Source organism: Canis lupus, chromosome 8 (genome assembly GCF_011100685.1).
Source record: "Canis lupus familiaris isolate Mischka breed German Shepherd chromosome 8, alternate assembly UU_Cfam_GSD_1.0, whole genome shotgun sequence".
In the NCBI taxonomy this organism is placed as follows: domain Eukaryota; kingdom Metazoa; phylum Chordata; class Mammalia; order Carnivora; family Canidae; genus Canis; species Canis lupus.
In genome coordinates this window covers 34,641,318-34,660,188 of record NC_049229.1, presented here as the reverse complement: position 1 = coordinate 34,660,188, position 18,871 = coordinate 34,641,318, and the positions used below count along the sequence as shown (strand labels likewise).

Below are 18,871 nucleotides of genomic sequence, written 5' to 3'. Positions count from 1 at the left end.
CCCACTAAAAAGGAGAATTATAGGCCAATATCCCTTATGAACATGGATGCAAATATTCTCAACAAGATACTAGCAAATAAAATCCCACAGTACTTTGTTTTTTTGTGATTTTATTTTATGATTTTATTTATTTGAGAGAGAGAGAGAGAGAGAGATAATGAGCAGGAGGATGGGGCAAAGGGCAAGGGAGAAGCATGTTCCCTGCTGAGCAGGGAGCTGGATGTGAGGCTTGATCCCAGGACCCTGAGATCATGACCTGAGCAGAAGTCATCCACTTAACCAACTGAACCAAACAGGTGCTCCTCCAATATAACTTTAAAAGAATTGTTCACAATGATCAAGTGGGATTTATTCCTGGGTTGCAGGGGTCATTCAATACTCATAAATCAATCAACATGATACACCACATTAATAAAATAAAGGATAAGAACCATATGATGATCCTCTCAATAGATGTAGAAAAAGCATTTGACAAAATATAGCATTCTTTTTTTTTTTTTTAAAAAGCTTTTATTTATTTATTTGACAGAGAGAGCACAAGCAGGGGGAATGGCAGAGGGAGAGGGAGAAGCAGGCAACAGGGAGCCTGATGTGGGGCTTGATCCCAGGACCCAGGGATCATGACCTGAGCCAAAGGCAGATGCTTAACTGACTGAGCCACCCAGGTGCCCACATAGCATCCTTTCTTGATAAAAACCCTCAAGAAAGTAGGGATAGAAGGAATATATTTTAACATCATAAAGGCTATATACAAAAGACCCACAACTAACATCATCTCAATGGGGAAAAACTGAGAACTTATCCCCAAAGGTCAGGAACATGACAGGGATGCCTACTCTTGCCACTGTTGTTCAACATAGTACTGAAAGTCTTAGGCTTAGCAATCCAACAAAAAGAAATAAAAGGCATCCAAATCAGCAAGGAAGAAGCCAAACTTTCATTCATTGCAGATGACATCAAAACAATAGACTTCACCAAAAAATTGCTACAACTGATATGGGAATCCAGCAAAGTCACAGGATATAAAGTCAACATACAGACATCTGTTGCATTTATATATACATAATGAAGCAGCAGAAATTAAGGAATCAATCTCATCTGCAATGCACCAAAAACCATAAGATACCTAGGAATAAACCTAACCAAAAGATAAAGGATCTGCATACTGAAAACTAGAACACTTATGAAGGAAATTGAACAATACTTGAAGAAATGGAAAAACATTCCATGCTCATAGGTTAGAAGAGCAAATACTGTTAAAAAGTCTATACTACCCCAAACAATCTACACAAACAATGTAATCCCTTTTAAAATAACACCAGAATTTTTCATAGAGCTAGAACAAACAATTCTAAAATTTATATGGAACGAGAAAAGACATTGAATGGCTAAAGGAATGTCGAAAAACAAAAGCAAAGCAGAAGCGTCACAATTCCAGACTTCAAGCTATATTACAAAGCTGTAATAATCAAAAACAGGATGGTACTGGCACAAAAACAGACTCATAAATCACTGGAACAGGATGGAAGACCCACAAATAGACCTACAACTCTATGGAACTAATCTTTAACAAAGCAGGAAAGAATATCCTGAAAAAAGGCTGTCTAGGGACGCCTGGGTGGCTCAGTGGTTGAGCGTCTGCCTTTGACTCAGGGCCTGGTCTCAGGGTCTAGGGATCGAGTCCCACATTGGGCTCCTACAGAGAGCCTGCTTCTCCCTCTGCCTATGTCTTTGCCTCTCTCTCTCTCTCTCTCTCAATCTCTGTCTCTCTGTCTCTCATGAATAAATAAAATCTTAAAAAAAAAGAAAGAAAAAAGGCTGTCTCTTCAACTAATGGTACTGGGAAAACTGGACAGTGACATGCAGAAGAATTAAATTGGACCATTTTCTAACACCATATACAAATAAATTCAAAAATGGATAAAAGACCTACATGTAAGACAGGAATCCATCAAAACCCTGAAGAACATAGGCAGTAACCTCTTCTATCTTGGTCTCAGCAACTTCTTATTAGACCTGTTGCTGGCGGCAAGGGTAACAAAAGCAAAAATAAACTATTACAACTTCAAGATAAAAGCTTCTGCACAGTGACGAAATGATCAACAAAACTACAAGGCAGCCTACAGAATGGAGGAAGATATTTGCAAATGACATATCTGATAAAGTTAGTATCCAAACTCTGTAAAGAACTTATCAAACTCAATACCCCCAAAACAAATAATCCAGTTAAGAAATGGGCAGAAAACACGAATAGACACTTTCAAAGATGACATCCAGATGACCAACAGACACATGAAAAGATGCTCAACATCACTCATCCTCAGAGAAATACAAATCAAAACCAGAATGAGGTACCATCTCAACCCTATCAGAATTACTAAAATTAACAACACATGAAATGACAGATGTTGGTGAGGATGTGGAGAAAGGGGGAGACCTCTTATACTTTGGTGAGAATGCAAACTGATGCAGTCACTCTAGGAAATAATATGGGTACTCCTCAAAAAGTTAAAAATAGAACTACCCTACAATGTAGCAATTTCACTGCTAGGTATTTACCCAAAGGATACAAAAGTACAGACTCAAAAGGTACATGCATCCCCATGTTTATAGCAGCATTATCAACAATAGCCAAACTATGGAAAGAAACCAAGTGTCCATCAACTCATGAATGGATAAAGAAGATATGGGAATATATGGGAATATTATTCAGCCATCAAAAAGAATGGCATCTTGCCATTTGCAACAACATGAATGGAACTAGAGTGTATTATGCTAAGTGCAATAAGGAAATGAAAGACAAATAGCATGATTATACTCATACGTGGAATTTAAGAAACAAAACAGGTGAACATAGGGGAAGGAAAGGAAAAATAAAATAAAAATGAGAGGGAGGCAAATCATAAGATGCTCTTAAATATAGAACAAATTGAGGGTTACTGGAGGGGAAATGAAGGCGGGATGGGCTAAATGGATGATGGGTATTAAGGAGCACACTTGGGATGAGCACTGGGTATTATATGTAAGTGAATATGAATCACTAAATTCTACTTGAAACCAATACTACACTATATTTTAACTAACTTGAATTCAAATAAAAACTTAGAAGAAAGAAAAGAAAAGGAAAGTAGAAGTCCTTGGCTTTGAAAAAAAACAAAACAAAAAACAAAGATTAAACAAAAACAAAAAAACAACGCTCCTGGTGAAATCACTCCTTCCCAAGCTTTAACTCTTATCAGGATTTGAGAGATGGCTACAGAAAGGGACTCTACATAGATGCAGATGTGGCACAGAACAACTTCAGGGTTGCAATTTATGCTAGCCTCTGAAAATGCTGCCCTTGGAGTTGGGTCATGCACACCTTTCAGGCTGTATGTGATGGCCCTGGCTATAGAATTCAACATGCTTCAAGGAAGATAAACTACTTGTCAGCTTCTTGGAGAAGACCTCCCCTCCCACCTCTTTAATGTTCTTCATGTGACTCCCATGATTCCCAACAGACTGGTCTCAAGAAGGACATTACAATTAAATTGTTTACTGACTTCCTCTAAAATTGGAAAGAATAAGAAGATTAGAAAACCTAGAAATCATTAGGATGAATTCCATCATTTGTTGATATCCTAAATCCTTGCACTCCTCCAATTCTGAATCTACAAGAACCTCAGAGTTCATTCCTCATCACTCTGACCCTTACTTGGTAGAATGCCTTACTAAGACCTGATTAGGTACCAGCTAAAGGCAATACCTGGGGCGGGGGGAGGTTACAGTTGCTGTCCAGATGTCGGGGCAATGCTATCAAGTTGAGAACAAGCAATTTATTTGGGAGGTGAATGAGGAAATGCTGGTAAGGGGGTGAGGAAAAGAGACTGAGAAGTGAAAGAAGACCATAAAGGATGCATTTTCTAGTATGTTAATATTGTGGCCAACTGGGGCTCAATCCCACTGAGGATCTTTGTTTTGGAGGCAGTATTGGACATTTGTCAGAGTCCTCTCTGAGGGGTTAGGAAGGTGGAGTTTTTCACTAGTTCCTCAGGTATTTATTTTGTGGCTGCTTTCAGAGATATTAGCCCTTTGACACTTCCGCCTTGTCCTTTGTAATGACTGGTCCTGGTCCCAAAATCAGATAAGACTTTTACTACAGAGAGGTAGGTACTTGGGCAAGTACCAATAATGTCTGCTCCAGAGGTCATCCATGGCTACATTTTTCAGGTATGTGGGCTAATAAATTTCTCATTTTTCTCTAAGAAAATTTTGTTTAAGGAAATTTATATTACTTTTAACCAAATGAATTCTGACTAATCCATATAGCAGACATATATTGCATACCTACATATACTATAAAATTGTGAGAAATACTAAAATGAGTGTGATGCAGGACCCATATCAAACATAATAATTACCATGATTTATAACACTTAGCACTTCTTAATAGTTTTCGTTTGAATTTAGTGGCCATCTGCCATACATTTGGTCTCTATGTTAGTCATTTACATGGTACTAAAAATAGTTACATTTTATTGAGCCCTTAAGTTGAGCCAAGATTTTTAATTGTATTATTTTGTTTAATATGTATATTATTTTATTTGGCAAGGGAGGAATTAAGGTTGCCAAAAACTGACCTTGAGGTGGGGAGATTACTCTGGATTATCAGAGTGGGCACAATATATTCACAAGGGTCATTTTAAGTAAAAAAGGGAGGCAGGAGAGGCAGAGTCAGGGAAATTTGAATATGGACACTGCTGACATTGAAGATGAAGAGGCGCAAGCCAAGGAATGCAGACAGTCTCTATAAATTGGAGAATACATGAAAATGGATAACTCCTTAATGCCTCCAGAAAGAATATAGCCCTGCTGACACCTTCACTTTAGCTCAGTGAGACCCATTTTGAATTTATGACCTCCAGAATTATAACCATAAACTTGTGTTCTAAGCCCTTAAGACTGTGGTAATTTGTTACAGGAGCCATGGGAAATTAATCCATTGTAACCAAGGGTAGGGGGACCATCTGTAGAATTAGCTATTCCCATGGAAATAATCGTGGTGTTGATATGAGATCACATAGAAGGGTTCTACATTACCACTCAGATGCTGAAGGAGTATTGCCTAAGCACACCATGAAACATGCAGATAAGGAAAAAGAATCTATTTAAAGCTAGGACTGCTTAGAGATGTTCTATTTGAGTGGAAGCTTATCCTGGTAAGTTACAGTCTAGTCTTGGGTAAAGACTTCCCAGCAGGTTATTTTCTCCTAATAGCATAATGTTTCTTGACAAATCACTGGGTGCATGTTCCTTTTTTATACTCTTACAATGAATCTAAGAATTTTTTCTTTTTTCCTTATTCATAGAGTACAATAAAAATAAAATTGGATCTGATAAATCCTATTTTACTTGAGTCTCTTTTCTTCTTGAAGTCTAATACTATTCTTTGGACATAGACTAGCAAATAATATACCATGAACCTAGAAAAACATGTTACCACTTTTATTATTTTAATGTAAGTTGAAATATCTGCAAATAGGGAGATTAAACTTATGGTCTTTTGAAGAGTATCTATCATTTCTATATTAGTGCATTTGGTATTTCAAAGTATATATTCCAACTGGTATATTGATTTGAATATATATATATATATATATTTGAGAAAATGTTTCTAATTATTCTATGGTACTTCCAAAATACATTTTTCTTACCTTGTAAATCAAATAATGAGAAAGTTATTCCACAGTGCCAAGGGCTTGTAGTATAGAGATCTGATTCAATTTCTTTTCATTTTTTAAAAATCTCATTCAGTTTCTGATGGAAGCAGTTGGTTTGATCTGATGGGAATAGCTGCATAAAAATCAAGGCTATCTCTGAAGAATTCCTCTGAGAATCAGGACAATCATTTGGCTCTATTGTTAGGTCTCATATTAGAATCAGGTCTCATCAAGATAATGGCTGTTTTTCTACTCAATAGATAGTTTTTATTCCTTCATGCTGAGCAGCATGGAGAAGAATAAGAAATGAGGATTAGAAAAAGACCTCAGGGTAGAAAATCCATCCAAATTCATCTGGATTGGGCAAACTAATAACGCATATTTTTGAACTTATAGAAATATTTACCAAAAATAAGCTATCCTGGATTCATCTGCCTTTAAATGCAGCATATGAGTGATTAAACAGTGGTATTTGAACAAAGTTCCCTCTTCTACTCTTAAGTTGACTGACATTCCCCAGAAACAAATTCCACCACTCCTATATTTTCACAGACTGGGATACTTTTTGTCAGGATATAATTGGAGTTCAAATTTCATTTTGTCTTGTGTGAATATTTTGGGATTGTTTACTTCTGTGTATTTGTTTAAATATAAGATTTTTGTTTGTTTGTTTGTTTATGGGGAAGAGACCTTTCTTATTTGTTTTTAGTTTTGGGGAGGAGACAAGCCATCTAGCCTCCTATGCCTCTTGTTCCACGTTTCTTTACTTATCTAACAGGGATGGTTGCTTTCCAGTCTATAGATACGTACAATTGATTGCTTTTGTGGGCTACCACTTGATGGGAGTGAAGATATTTCAAGCTTTGGAAACAGACATTCAGGAGGAGTTGAAAGATTGCTTTTTCAGAGGCCAGAGAAGCTTTAATGAGTACATGCCGACATAACTCCAGAAGAACTTGAAATCTTTTTGCAGGTAAGAGATAAAGAGATTTTGTTTTGAGAGTTATAAATTTGCCAGTTGGGTGAAAGACAGCTATAGATAGGGATGGCTCGGTGGCTCAGCAGTTAAGTGCCTGCCTTCGGCTTGGGGCATAATCCTGGGGTCCTGGGATTAAGTCTCCACATTGGGCTCCCTGCATGGAGCCTGCTTCTCCCTCTGCCTAGGTCTCTGCCTCTCTCTCTCTCTCTATGTCTCTCATGAATAAATAAAATCTTTTTTTAAAAAAGACAACTATAGATAGAAGATTTTACAGAATGTCTTCCTGTGTGTTTTACCTAAACTTGCATAAATAATAGCAATAGTTTAGTGTCATCTGAAGAGAGAGGGAAAAGAGATAAGCCCTTCCAGTGATGGGAAACAGTAAGAGAAGGCAAAGGGATAAGATAGGTACAGGCAAGAGGAATAATTACAGAGCAGATGCAGCAAGGGCATAGGAACTCTGAAAGATACTGAGAGTCAGGGAAGAGGTAACTAGCATTGGACTAACACTTCCATTGACAACAATTATAAGGCAAAACAAACAAACAAAAAACAAAACAACTGAAAACACACAGGAGTATAAGCAAAGAAGGTAGGATCCATATAGGGAAGGACCATTTAAAGCAAGCACGTGAGCCAAGTTCCACATTTCCTCATCTTTTGGTCTGTGAGTGACTTTCCAGTTAACTTGGTGAGAAGCACTGAAGTCCTAGCATAAAGCTGAAGCTTTACGAAGTTGGAGTAACAAGTCAGAACGTGGAGTTCTAACACTGGTTGCAATTTGAAAAGAAAATCCCAGAGAGGAGGAATCCTCAAAGTGAGAACCCATAAATGCCAAATCTGCCATGAATTCCTCTCGGGCTGTTGTCTGACTCCTTAGTCATCCACGTGTAGAGTGAGACCTCAGAAAAACAAATGAAAGCAGCATCTGTGATTCTAAAGAGTAGAGACTTTAGCAGCCATCAGTTGCTGAGGAGATGGAAATTAGAGTTCAAGCCTCACCAGGTTAGAGGGGATTTGTAAATACCCTGAGTTCTCTGTTGAGATCCCAGAAACACCGCATCCTAGAAGTAAAACTGAAAATACAGCAAGCTCTAACAAAGGATAAAATTAACTCTCACCAGGATTAAAGTGATCTGCTGGTATTCCATCTGACTGCCAACTAAAACCCCAAGCCCTCTTTTTTTAAGGAAGAAAACAACATCCAGAGTCTTTACAAATTTTCATATACAATGGCCAGCATCCAATTAGAAATTAGAATATGATTAAAAATAGGAACAATTGGTGGGAATGTAAGCTGATACAGCCACTCTGGAAAACAGTATGGAGGTTCTCCAGAAAGTTAAAAATAGAGCTATCCTACAATCCAGCAATTGCACAACTGAGTATTTACCCCAAAGATACAAATGTAGTGATCTGAAGGGGCACCAGCACCCCAATGTTTATAGCAGCAATGTCCACAATAGCCAACTATGAAAAGAGCTCAGATGTCCATTGACAGATGAATGGGTAAAAAAGACGTAATATATATATTGATACATAATATATATGCATATATATATATATATATACACAATGGAATATTACTCAGCCATCAACAATGGGTGTGGAACTAGAGTGAAGTGAAATAAAATAGGTCATTTGCGAAGTGAAATAGGTTAATCAGAGAAAGACTATTTTTAGTTTAATTTAGTTTTATTTTTTAAATTAGAATGCCAAGTATTTAAATTATTATAGCATGGAACTTTGTCTACATAAGTCACAACCCCTTCAACCTGCAAATTCAGAACCTGCTTTTATTTTTAAGATGACATTTCACCAATACATGCAGTTTTCCCTTTATTTGTGCTTTTAGATCATTTTTGTCTTCCACAACAGATTCGATGTGCCTTTTCTCTTTAGTGGGTGGTCTTGGCAATGGAATTTCCATTTAGTCTTCCAACATACTAGTGAGATAAGTAACAAAGCAAGGACTGGTCAGACTTTCCGGAACTCCTGATAGAACTAAGATGTCTACAAGTTTCTCTGGAATTCAGCTAGAACTTGGCTAGAGAATTTTGTGATTTTAATACAAAAAGTTACCATAGGTTTCTGCTGAATTTTAGACAATTCTATGATATTTTAATTTCAACTAAGAGTGATTGGGTTTTAGAAAAAGAATCAACGTAACTTAAGAGAGCCATTACCAAAGACCCTCAGGAGATTCCTGGGAAATACCAGTTTAGACTGCCAGAGGCCTCTGGCACTGCTGTGGAAATTTTCTTCTCTTGAGACAAAGATGGTTAATAGGTTGTGACTGTTATTCTCAGTTTGGCATGCTCAGATATATTTCCTTCACTAAAAATAGGATACATATTCACACGTATGGAGAATGTGATGCCTGCAAATTCTGTTGAACAATATCTGTTTAAAAACCATTCTCACTTGCTTATTATATTTCAATAAAACAATTGAGAGAATCTTGGACTTTTAGGGGCCCACATGAGGTCCAACTGTTGGGATTGGAAGTCATCATGACCCATGGTTTCAGCCCTGAGGATAATAACAACAGGGGTCTGAATGATCACCTCCTTTGGCCTGTGGCCTGGTAGTGTTCACAGAAGTCCAGGTGATTGGTGGACGTAGAGGCAAGATGGAATCACTCATGCCAAAAAGGGCCATAAGCAGCCAAAGGCACTGCTGCTAAGATTAGTTATTGCTGAAACCAGCACAGGCTGCTGATACCCAGGACTGAAAACCAGCAGAATTAGAAGAGGCCTGCAAAGGCCCAAGACTGATTAAGCAGCTTTCAAAAGGGATAACTTTTGCAGCAAACTGTCAGACTCTCCAGACGCTGACCCTTCCATGTCTAACTGCATCAGAAAGGCAACTGCCGACTACGGCTCTGTCTGACTGATCTCTGGACATGACAGAGATCCTCTAGGGCTTGAACATAATAAGCAGCCTGTTCAAAGAGCTGACCCAGGTTGGACCGATTCCTCATCTCACCCATTCACTCCTGCACTGACTCTGCTTTTGGTTCAAAAATTTCTTACCCCTTGTTGTATCTTGTTTGTTGTGACCTTGTATTATGCTTTGCTATGTGTGATGCACAGGAAGCTAAGTTAAATGTGGAGTGAAATGTCGTTGGATTTGGAATCCTGAACCTGCTTTACTATTACATCAACACTTGCTTTATGACTGAATGAAGCTGACATTGTAGAAAGACACAACTCACGTACGGACCATCATAGACTGTTTGTAACAGTGGTCATGAATTTTGTCATCTGATTCCTAAGCCACTCCAGTTCTGGGCCACAATAGATGAATAATTTTAACTTCAGGCAGTCCAACTGCATTTATTGGTTCTGTGTAACAGGGAGTTAAGAGAGGTGAAACCACTCTTAAGGTGGTTTATCTATCTAGAGATGGAAACTCTATCATTTGATATTCTGATATTTTCATCTTGTTGAGACAGAATCAAAGTACCAGCTGGCCTGAAAAATGGAGGCAGTCCTCACTTTGTAGTTCTGTAAATAGTCAATAAGCCTACTTTGCCTCTATTCTTGAAGCACATTCTTTTAAACAAATGTGAGTTAAGGCAAATCATGAATTTATATGAGTTCAAGAATGACTTTAAATGGGCATGAAAGCCTCACATTGCAAATGACTTTAGCATTGCTTGGGTGTTTAAAATATCACCATGGGCAACCAAGGGAGCTTTTGTGAGAACTCTACAAAAAATTGTGAAACTTTGGTAAGGCATTCTTACCCCCCCCCCCGCCCCCGCCTGTGTGTGTGTGTGTGTGTGTGTGTGTATGTGTGTGTGTTATACTGCATTTCTATTCTTTTATATCACTGAAAATAAAAATGGAAATTTTAAGAACCATGGGCATAGTAGGGATAAAATTGTCAACTGTGTGTGTGTGTGTGTGTGTGCACATGTTTCACAAAACAACCCCAAATCCACAATTTTGTAAAATGAAATTTTGTTAAATCTTTTTTTTTTTTTTGAGATTTTATTTGTTTATTCATGAGAGACAGAGAGAGAGAGAGAGAGAGAGACAGAGACAGAGAGAGAGAGAGAGGCAGAGACACAGGCAGAGGGAGAAGCAGGCTCCATGCAGGAAACCTGATGTGGGACTCAATCCCGGGACTCCAAGATCACGCCCTGGGCCAAAGGCAGGTGCCAAAGTGCTGAGCCACCCAGGGATCCCCCAAATTTTGTTAAATCTTGTGCTTTACATGAGGCACCCAAATATCAACATGTATAGGTTAAAATTAGATTCAGGGGCAAGATTGACTTACTCAATCTCGACTATATGCAAATAGCAAATCTCTCCATTTTTCTTTTTGTTATCCTATAAATAGGTGTTATAAAGAGTTATGGCAGAATCCACAAAAAAATTTTTTTTTCCAGCAATATATGATTAATTTCCCATCTCATTGAATATACCTCCACAATGTAATTCTTAAAAACTGCTAAGTATTTTATTGGGCCATTTTACTCAGCATATCCCTTCTAATGTTAGTTATTTATGTTAGTTCCAATTATTCACTCAAATAATGCTTTAATGATATTCTTATATACTTTTCTGATCATTTTATTAGGAGAAATTCCTGGATGTAAAATGACTGGATAATATTTTTAAAAGTTATATGTCACAACAACACATTAAAAACAAAACATCAAAAAGTACATGTTTCAAGGAAGAGTAGTATTGGGCAGATGATAAATTTGTCTTTTATCAACCATAATGCTGGGGGTCAATTGCTCCCATAAATCCTATGGGTCAGATATTTTGTGTCTTCTATGCTTTATTGGAGAATCCTCTATTACATTCCTGAAATTTGTGAATAGTGGAATATCACAACAATTTTCCAGACTTAGGAAATATCTTCAGAATATGGGAATGAAAGAGGTAAACTTTACTAATTTTTTTTTTTTTGGTTTTCTTATATGTGCTTAGATTCATAACCTTACATTGAAAAAATACACACATTTAATAAATTCCTGTCAAATATATACTAAAAATTATCTAACTAAAAAGTTAAATATATACTAAAGGAATCTGCATATATATGTACGTACATGTGTGTGTGTATGTATTCGGTATGCTTCCCCTGGCCCTATTTTTATGGAATTCCTAGATCAAGAAAAGGGTATTCCTACCAAAATAACTACAGTGCTTTATTTTTCTTCTTCAGAAAACAGAAGTATTACATCAAAGAACACTTGTAGAATACTATATGATTAAAGTATGTATGTAGATTTATATGCATTTATTTACAACCATGGTTTTCTTTCTTTGATATCCTGAATCACTTTATGAGCTAAGTACAGTAAAACCTAATATGTAGATTTCCTCCAGGAGGTTATCATCTTGCATTCAGTTCTTCTAATTATAGGTTCTGAGCTCTCTTGCCCCATAATCCTTCCCTCAATTCTGGTAAGGGCAAGAAATTATTTAAGGCTATAGATTACAAAAGTATATTATTGGAAGAGCTGTTGGGAAAACTGGTAGGCTATTTGTGTTAAGTTGGGCAAAATGCGATAGAAAGAGAGATGATGTGGGTGGATAGTCCATTCCTGGTGCTATAGGTGTCCCAGAAAGAGGTAGATAGAGAGGACAAGGACAGGAAAATGCTCGCTCTTATTGCCAGGAGGGTCTGTTTCAGGTATTCCTGGGACCCAGGCTGCACCTTAGCAACAACCCTTTAAGTCATAACTAATCTAGTTGAAGTGGACAAGTGAGGCAGGATGCTCCTTTCCCTTCTTCTCTGGACTCATACCCACTGGCTTGAGAGTGATAATTAAAAGGTCTGCTTGATGTCTAAACAGCCCTGCTCTAAGCCAGCTGCTCCAGGTCTTCTCAAAACAGAGCAGTGCTGAGTAAGAGTGGGTCCTAGCTAGGTGTTACTTCCCTAGTCCCAAGGAAGGGAAGTCCAGAGAAAGAAACTCCTGGGAGATTATTTGGCTAATTAGTCTACAGTAGTGGTCAGTGAATACTCTTATTCTTGACCCATTCCTACTAGCAATTCTTTCTTGGGGATGAATAGAAGAAAGGCAAGAGCTTTGAGCATTCCTTAGGGACCAAAAATTCCCTGTGAAATAATTCAACCAGAGAAATTTCTTTCCCCTTCAAGCAAGGAGATCATATAGCACCTGCACAGATTTTATCCATTTTTTCCCCATGAAAATGGGGGAATGTTACAGACACTTGTAATTATGTCTGGTATCAAAATTTGGTTGTTTCAGAAACTCAAGGTATCTTAGATGTTGCCTTCCAGAGCCTATGTGAGGCCAAGGATGTACTTTATTTATATGCTTAGAGATATGTCTAAAGAAACTCATCAGATGTAGTAACTCAAGTGCATCATATAATAGCATGACCCAAATACCATTTTATCAGTGACATATCATACTCTGAGTTTGCTACTATTATACAAAGTTAAATAAAAGGAGCTATTAACAGTAGTTACCTTAGAAAATGAGAAATTTTAAGAAAGATTTATTTATTCATGAGAGACAGAGAGAGAGAGAGGCAGAGACATAGGCAGAGGGAGAAGCAGGCTCCCTGCTGGGAGCCTGATGGAGGACTTGATCCCAGGACCCTGGGATCACAAACTGAGCCAAAGGCAGACACTCAACTGCTAAGCCATCTGAGTGCCCCAGAAAGTGAAATTTTGACTATTAACCTCTTCTTGTTCTCAAGGCTCCTTAGCAGTCTCAAAATGTATACTAAAAGTTTGCTATTTCTTTCACTTTCCTCTAATTCTGCCCTTTTCTATGGGTTCATTATATAGGCCTGATTAATTCTAAAGTTGAATAATGACTCTCTGTTTTCAAAGTTCAGAGAAAAAAGACATAGAAGAATTTTATTACAACAGCTCCATATTCCAACAAATTTAGAAAGTACTGTAAATCTTACAATGCAATGTGATCATTGCAATAAGCATATTATATAAACACTAAAATTTAAGACAATGTTGACAAGACATTCCTTTACAATACTAAATCAAAAAATATGTATAGCCTTTAGCAGTGTCTGTCCTATATGAGGTACTCTAAGAGTAAAAGTTTAAAACATGTTATTTCTTTTTTTAAAATTTTTAAATTTATTTATGATAGTCACACACAGAGAGAGAGAGAGAGAGAGAGAGAGAAGCAGAGACAGGCAGAGGGAGAAGCAGGCTCCATGCACCGGGAGCCCGACATGGGATTTGATCCCGGGTCTCCAGGATCACGCTCTGGGTCAAAGGCAGGCGCCAAACCGCTGCGCCACCCAGGGATCCCTAAAACATGTTATTTCTAATGTTAGTTTACTTATCTGTCTCTTCTCCCTTTCTCCCACAAAACTATAATCTCTGTGTGGACAAACTGTCTTTGTTTTACTTTGTATCTTGAGTATCTCTCATAATACTAATAGAAAACAATAAGTACTTACTGGATGAATTTGAATTATATCATAAGAATTTAATTAATTAATATGATACAGAATTGTAAATGGAAATATCCAATTTTCAGATTGGAAAATTCATTTACTTTGGCTTATAATTTGAGGTGGTGGGAAATCTCTTAACAAAATATGATCAGTTTCTTTACCTCAAAAAGTTTTTTGTTTTTTTTTTTTTTAAAAAGTTAATGTCCAAATAGTGATTGCTCATCCTATCTTTTTGCACAGCCAATGGGACCCAGAGCTGGAGGAGGGAGGGAGCCAGTCACAAGGCAAAATAATATTATAGTCTGAGACATAGGGAGGGCAGGAAGGAAGGGATTGTTTTACATGAATACAATGTGAAGTGCAACAAAATGCATGAAGAGATAAAACTGAATTAAAGGATAAGTAACAGAGATTTACAAGGAAGATGATTCAATTGACTGAGCTGGGAAACACTCCTAGATGCAAAGGAAGTCTGTGAATCAGAGTACAGTAGAATACACCAAGCAAGGAAAGGATCTGTAAGGTGCAAATGGTGATTTAGTCCTCAATAGTTGTCTGACTAATGTTGGGTTGCTTTTAACATTTCTCACCCTCCTTTCCTTTGCTCCCTACTCCCTTTCTCCTTCTTTGCTTCATTCTTCCCTTCCTTTCTTTCTCCTTCCTTCCTCTTTTCTTCCTCCCTCACTTCCCCTCCTCTCCTTGTCCCTCTCACTCTTCCTTCCTTCTTTCTTTTCTTATTTTTCTTCTTTTTTAAGAGAAAAATTAAAATTTACACACTTTTTTTTTCTTGGTAACTGGACTTGTCATTTTCATTCTGCTACTATCGTTACTTTTCATGCATACAAAGGGCTGGACTTATAAGGAAGAACTGTATTTTGCATTTATCTCCTTAACTACCATTGGGTTTGGTGACTATGTATTAGGTAAGTCAATTGAAATCTTGGAATTCTATTAGATTCATAGCCAGAGAATTAACAAGATAGGTATAACCAGAAATACAGCATTTATTTATAGGAGTTAGGGTAGAAGCCAAAACTATTTTACAAACTCCAATCATCTGACAATCCATGAAAGAATCTAAAATAATTCCTTTCTGTCCAACTTTCTCCTTTGTTGAGGCCATACAGTACACTAATTATGGGAAAATGGAACAGAGGAAATCCTTTTAAAGCATGTCAGCACTTGCTCACACAGGTACCTAAAATTCATGTGTAATAAAAATACCAGTATAGAAGATAAATCCTATGCAACATGTAATGAGTGTCTTTTCCAATAGATAGGTCCATTTTCACTTTAGAATAAATATATTTTATAAGGAGATATATAAATATACTATATAAAAATCCCCAGACATTAAATATTGACGTACATATCTAAAATTCAACAGTAACATATCAAAAAAAAGTATTTGGTAGGAAGGATTATTTTTATAAAGGCTTTTCGAGTTTATAAATTATTTAAAGGAACAAACAAACCTCTAGGCTATATGTTTTGGGAAATTACCAATGTTCGTGGCTCATCACTGCCTCAAATTAACATCATCATATTAAGAATTATTCTTACTATCAACATATTTTTTAAAAAGTTAGCCCAAAGAATATAGGTACACCACCCTACTTTGCATGCATGCATATATCTCAAACTTACATAGAAGAATCCGTATTCTACATAATAAGGACAAAGACAAGAAGCAGAACATTGATGTGTGTTCTACCACAATCTATTTGTGTCAACTTGGACAATCTACTTGGTCAACAGGATTCAATTTGATCCCAATATAAAATAGCTGGGGTGAGGGAAACTTTGAACTAGTTGATTTTTTTCAATCAACTAGTCACCAGGGGATCCCTGGGTGGCGCAGCGGTTTGGCGCCTGCCTTTGGCCCAGGGCACGATCCTGGAGACCCGGGATCGAATCCCACATTGGGCTCTTGGTGCATGGAGCCTGCTTCTCCCTCTGCCTGTGTCTCTGCCTCTCTCTCTCTCTGTATGACTATCATAAATAAATTTAAAAAAATAAAAAAAAACTAGTCACCCAACTAACCTAGTAATCAGTATTTCTTGAGACTTTCTTAACCATGTGAAAGTCTTAAGTGATGTGTGCTGATCATGACTAAAACTCGGCTCCTGTTTATAAAGAACACACATTGGAGTAGGGAAGATTTAAACATATAAATAGACAATTACAAGTTGCAATAAGCCATAATTGAGTTAAATGTCTAAGTGCTATGATGGCATCAAGGAAGACAAAGATGTTTTTTTTTTTTAAATTTATTTATGATAGTCACACACACACACACACACACACACAGAGAGAGAGGCAGAGACACAAAAACAAAGATGTTTTTGATCATGAGTGAAATTTTGTAATTCTTATTTTATTTTGGATTATAAAAAATAAAAATACAAAATCTCAACTATCCTCCCCAAATCTTTCATTTTCAAAATCTCTCATTATGTAGTATTTGATATATTCAAAACAATTTATACAATCACATAAGTTTAAAAAAGTAATAAACATCCATGATCTCACTACATGACTTGTGGTGTAGAACCAATGACAATATAATTGAAGCTATCTGTTTGTACCTCCCCAAGCCTATCCTCCTGGCTCCCCAGAGGGAACAGCTATATCCATTCATTTTGCTATTGTATAGTACCAAGTTATTTTTTAAAGTAGTTACTCAATTTCTAGAAGTACATTTGAGTTTCCATTTTTCCATATTTTCACTTTAATATTGTCAGATTTAAAAAATTTTATATCCATATAATGGGTATAAAATACTATCTCATTGTAGTTTTACTTCACTTATTCCTGATTACCATTGAGTTAAGTAGGTTATGTTTCTGGCCATTCTTGGCTTTTTCTTTTTTTTTTTTTTTAATTTTTATTTATTTATGATAGTCACAGAGAGAGAGAGAGAGGCAGAGACACAGGCAGAGGGAGAAGCAGGCTCCATGCCCCGGGAGCCCGATGTGGGATTCGATCCTGGGTCTCCAGGATCGTGCCCTGGGCCAAAGGCAGGCGCCAAACCGCTGCGCCACCCAGGGATCCCTATTCTTGGCTTTTTCTTTGTGAATTGCCTCTTCATGAATTTTGAAGAGTTTTAAAAAAATTCCATTTTTTAATACTGGGTTATCTATATTATACTTAGTAATTTGTAGGAGTATTTTCTTTTTTAGTAAATTCTGAATGTTAATCCATTTTCAGTTATATTTATTGAGGATATCACATCCAGTTTGTGGCTTATTTTTACTCGTTAGGGTAACTTTTGATAAACAGAAGCTCTTAATATAGTTCATCTTTTTCTCTTATTATCACCATTTTTTCAACTTGTTTTAGAAATTCTTCCATACCCCAAGGTGACAAAGATATTTTCTGATTAATATACTTAAATAAAATTAATTGAAGACCTAACTGGTATGAGTGGCTGCTCTAATCATTGTGAGGAATATGAAAATATAGTCACTGTCTTAAATGGTAATTAAACATTGACTAATTTTAGATATAAATAAAATATGAGTGCCTATTGTGTGCCAGTCACTCTGGTAAATGTTTTGAATAATGAAAATGTTTTGAGCACTAATATGTTAAATACTTTGCATTCATCATTTTATCTCATTTTCACAATAATCTCTGAAGTAGGTAAATAATACCATTTTACAGATGAAGCAATAAATCTATGATAATTTGCCCAAGCCACTTAGCAGGTTAAGTGCTGAACATAGTTCACTCAAACACAGTAATGTTCCTAGGTCATCTTCTAAATACATGAGAAAAAACAAATAAATTTACCATTTATATCTGAAGAACTGCTAGGTACAGGGCACTGATTTATGTCTTTTGGTGTCTATCTGTCATTTATATAGATAAATGAGTACCACGGTTAGGATCAAAGTCTTTTGGGATCACAGAGGGATAAGCTTAGGCTATGGCTGAAGAGAATCAGTGTTGACATCAATAAGAAAGTGAAAATGACCTATGTCTGGATGGCTGAAGATGACTCCAGTAGGTCTAACATGTTAGGAGGTTGGGGGTAAAGGCACAAGATTTGATAGTGCCTAGAAAATGGAGAATTGAAAAGAGACCAGTAGGGCAAGAGTTGAGATTGAGAATATAACATTTGATGATTAGAGAAGGGAGCTGCATTATGGGAAGAAAGAGTGATGATGGCATAAGATTGAGCTGAGAAGTTTAGGAGATAAGAGAAACTCTGAAAGTTTATAATGCTCAGAGTCTGTTCATTACAAGGACAGTTTCTTGGTGTTGGACACTGGACAAACATGTCAATAATGGGGAGCAGGAACTAGTTAAGGTTCCAAATGGAATTGTGAAGTGGGGAGAAATCATTTAGGTAGACTCAAAATGTCCACTCAGGTGTAAAAGTCTTAAAATATGAATTAATCACTGACCATTATTGTGCTAGAGAATAAACCAAGGACTCCATATTTTGGTATAAATATTTGAGTGAGGGATCTAGCTTGACAATATCTACCCTGTTTTTAGGCCTTTTAACCTGGGTAGGAAGCAGCAGCAGCTTTGGCATGGTGTTATGAATACTTAGGATACCCTCATAGAGTCTGTGAAGACTGAGAGAGATGGCTATTGTGTCTAATGCACAGAAACCAACATGAAGAGTCAAGGAAAATAAAGAAATAAGGAAATATGTACCAAACAAAATTACCAGATAAATCTGTAGAAATTGACTCTAATGAAATGGAGATATAAGATTTACTCAATAGAAAATTAAAAATAATTTTTATAAAGAT

At 36.7% G+C, this 18,871-nt stretch overlaps 1 long non-coding RNA gene and 1 other non-coding gene across 15 annotated transcripts in view; one reads left to right on the top strand and one right to left on the bottom strand.

Annotated features, from left to right (window-relative positions):
- LOC102157168 overlaps window positions 1-18,871 on the bottom strand; it is a 160,338-nt gene that overhangs the window by 1,498 nt on the left and 139,969 nt on the right. Inside the window, exons 9-11 of one of the 14 annotated variants that reach the window (XR_005363329.1) lie at window positions 6,510-6,662; window positions 5,694-5,832; window positions 1,934-2,022 (exon numbers count right to left, since the gene is read on the bottom strand). The exons of 10 other annotated variants lie outside the window; for them this stretch is intronic. This is a non-coding gene — a long non-coding RNA (uncharacterized LOC102157168). 3 more of the 14 variants (XR_005363328.1, XR_005363331.1, XR_005363336.1) reach the window with 3 other exon arrangements.
- The window catches only part of LOC106559164, a 50,915-nt gene that overhangs the window by 21,767 nt on the left and 10,277 nt on the right, over window positions 1-18,871 (top strand). Inside the window, exon 4 of the transcript XR_005363322.1 lies at window positions 6,495-6,672. This is a non-coding gene — a transcript (serine/arginine repetitive matrix protein 1-like). The remainder of the gene's footprint in view (window positions 1-6,494; window positions 6,673-18,871) is intronic.